General features: G+C 36.1%; 1 non-coding gene across 1 annotated transcript; it reads right to left on the bottom strand.

Annotated features, from left to right (window-relative positions):
• Nucleotides 1-3,333: 3,333 nt before the first annotated feature.
• On the bottom strand, nt 3,334-3,445 carry LOC138837881 (U6 spliceosomal RNA). Its single transcript, XR_011375487.1, has one exon. It is a non-coding gene; the product is annotated as a U6 spliceosomal RNA (small nuclear RNA).
• Between the last annotated feature and the right edge of the window lie 313 nt (nt 3,446-3,758).

Here is a 3,758-nt window from a genome sequence, read left to right on the forward strand (position 1 = left end):
ATGGAACTTTCCTCAATATAACACAGAGTATGTATACAACAAAGAGAAAATAAGCATGTACCTAACGATGGAGGCATGAATACATTAAAATCAGGAATGAGAAAAGGATGTCCACTCTCTCTACTACTCTTCAATATAGTAGTGGACTTTCTAGCAAGGAAAATAGGCAAGAGAAAAATATAAAAGGGATCCAAATATGAAAGGAGTAAAACTATCCCCTTTCACAGATGAAATGATACTTTATATAAAGGACCCTATAGCTTCCCCCCCCTCAAAAGTTAGTAAAAGTGATGCTAATCTTCAGCAATGTAGCAGGGTATAAAACCTACAAGAATCAATAGTTTTCCTGTGTTACCAACAATGGGAAGATCCAGGCTGAAATCCAAAAAACAACCTCATATGTATTAGCCTCAAAATCTAATCAAATCTAAGCAAAACAAAACAACAATAAAACTAGGAATTAATTACTTTAACAAAAATGTGAAGGACCTCTATTGTGAAAACTTCAAATGCCTAAAAGCGAAATTGAAGGAGTTTCAAGGAAATGGAGTCTTTCAATGCTCCTGGTTGGAATAATTAACATTGTGAAAACTGCAATACTGCTCCCAACGATTGGCAATGCAATACCCATCAATATATCTACAATATTCTTCAATGCAATAGAGAAAGCAATCCAAATTTATTATTGAATTACAAAATTACAGTTGAAAGAGAAGGCTCAGAAATGAACTCATAGGCCTATAGTCATCTTACACACACACACACACACACACACACACACACACACACACACACACACACACACACACACACACACACACACTGGAATTCTATTCACCCATCAGAAAGAATGACTGTTCACCACTCTTAAGGAACATCAAAGGCTTGGGAAAATTATACTAAGAGAAAGGAATGCACACTCGAGCAATATAGGTTTCATATATTCATTTATTCATGGTAGCTAGAAGGTAATTACAAATCTACAAGAGAGAGTCTTCCTCCAGTTTGAATTTCCATTTTCAAGAAAATTGAAAATAGCAAATGCTAATGAGGATGTAGACAAATGGGAACTCTATTACACTGTTGGTGGGAAATAAAATTTGTTCAACTATTCTGAAGTGCAGTACGGACTTTTTGGGAAAGACTAAACAGATCTCCCTTGTGACCCAGTAATTCTTCTCATGGGCAGCAATCCAATAAATAACAAACAAGCTCACATTAAAGCTACCAGTATAACTATGTTCAGAGCCCAGGCCCAGAGATTAAGGACTGGAAAAAAAGTTATCACTGCTGGTATTTGTTTCCCCAAATATGAACCTTTTGACATAAGATACAAAATCTTTCTATTTGCAACAGCTAGAATAGAACTTATCTGTAGTGAGTAATAAAATGTCTTCTTTGTTGAATGTTAGGAAAAGCTGTAGGCAGTCCAAGAAAAGGGAGACTTTTTGTTGTTGGTGTTGGTGGTGGTCGAGTGGCTTGATGTCTGGGCTTGGGCACTGTCCCTGAGCTCTTCAACTCAAGGTTAATGCTCTACCTTTTGAACCACATTGCCACTTCTGGTTTTCTGGTGGTTAAATGGAGATGAGTCTCAGGGACTTTCCTTCCCAAGTTGGCTTTGAACAGCAGTCCTCAGATCTTAGCTTCCTGAGTAGCTAGGATTACAGCTGTGAGCCACTGTCACCAGGCTAAAAATGGGGGATTTTTATAAAAGAAAATCCACCTCTTCACCTGTGTCTAAACCTCAGATATTACTATTAGAACACTTCATACTCAACTCATTTGATCTGACATTTGTAAATTTTCTCTTTTCTGTCATGTGGGAATACTGCAGTCAATGTCAACTCAACTGTGGGACTGGAACAATTGTATGGTAATCGCTAGCACCTAAATCAAAAACATTTACATCAAAACAAATGAAACCCTCATTTCGAATAATTATTTTCTCTTTTTATTACAAATCTGTGCTTGATTACTTCTTAATGTGATATTGGACCTGTTAACAGAGTGATGAATTTTTCTTTCTCTTGAGCAATTGTCCTTCTTCCACATGGGTCAAATATTTAAGATTTCAAAAATTTCCATTGATAATTCATTAAGCTGACCTCCAAGAAAATGTGCATTTCTGGAATTGGTCTGCTGTGTTGTTCTTACATGCACAGGATTTCTATGATTTATTTGTTTTATAAGGAATTCTATTTTCCAATGTTTGTGTGACCAATTTTAGTCTCTCTGATCAGTCTTTCCTACCCTCTCTCAGGAGTCTTTTATTTCAGCCTGGCTCATAATAAATATATTAGTTTTCAGCTAAATGACTCCCAGCTTCAGTTTTTTGCCTGACTTTACGTAGACTGTGATAGGAGCTTTGACTGGCCTTGCTTGCTGGAGATTTTTGCTTGATTTTTATTGTTTTGTTTTTAGAGCTCTAGGATTACTAGTTAATGTATTAGCTTCTCTGGGCCGCATTGATCACCTGGACTAGAGTCAATGGGTGTTTGTCCTAATGATACAAAAACAACTGACTAAATTCCTGTTTTAATTCTCTCAAAATGAGGCAATCTGGCATCCTTGCAAAGCCATCAATAATATTCTGCTACCACTTACAGAAATGGTCTATCAAGATGGCTTTTCAAGGTTGACTGTAAAAAATGTTTATTTCTGTGTGGAAGGACCATATAAAAAGCAACAAAAAAATCACATCGTACATTATAAATACTTTAGAAACAACAGCAAGAAAAAAACCACTTGTGTCCCTATTTTGGGGTTCATTTAGCTTAACATCACCTTATCTATTCATGTGCATATAGCTTTTGACCTTTTCTACTTATCCAGGAAGTATATTCATTATTGCCAAGAAGGGATACCACGTGACCGATGTTTCTTTGGAGTTGGATTATTTTAGTTAATATATTTTTTCCGTAACAAATTGGGCGATGTCGTTCTTTCTGATGGATGATCGAATTCACACACACACACACACACACACACACACACAAACACACACACACACACACACACACACACACACACAAAACTCACAACGTTTTCTTGATCCATTCATCTACTGAGGGGCATTGGGGTTGGTTCCATATCTTAGCTATGGGAAATAATGCTGCAGTAAACATAATTGTATTGGCAATTTTAATATGGTCTTTTTGCTGACTATTTAGGTGAATGCCCAAAAGTGGTATTGCTGGGTCATACAGGAGCTCTATGTGGAATCTTTTACGGAACCTCCATACTGCTTTCCAAGTGATTGAACAAGTTTACACTCCCACCAAGAATGATGTACGGTTCCCTTCTGGCCACATCCCCTCCAGCATCTGTTATTGTAAAAATGTGGAGCGCTTCACAAATTTGCATGTCATACTTGCACAGGGACCATGCTAATCTTCTCTGTATTGTTCCAATTTTAGTGTATGTTCTGCTGAATTGAGCACAGAACATTTTTTATATATAAAGTGGAACTGATTTTCTTAAACTAGACAATTTAACAAAAAGTAAGTTCACAAGAATGGTCGTGAAATTTTAGAAGCATGTATTTCTTACATAAGCACACATTTAAGACTAAAGTCAAGATTGATATGTCAAAAACAAAATAATTCCAGATATTTGTTGTGCAACAGATGTGTAGAAAGAGGATTTAAATTATTCTATACAAGACACCTATCATAATGAACACTGCAGCAAGTGTTAAGTTTTTTTTTTAAGTTTTAATGTTTTAAATATGTTTAATTTTGAGAATTTGCTTATATGCC

Source organism: Dipodomys merriami, unplaced genomic scaffold (assembly GCF_024711535.1).
Source record: "Dipodomys merriami isolate MVZ:Mamm:240054 unplaced genomic scaffold, mDipMer1.0.p SCAF_278, whole genome shotgun sequence".
In the NCBI taxonomy this organism is placed as follows: domain Eukaryota; kingdom Metazoa; phylum Chordata; class Mammalia; order Rodentia; family Heteromyidae; genus Dipodomys; species Dipodomys merriami.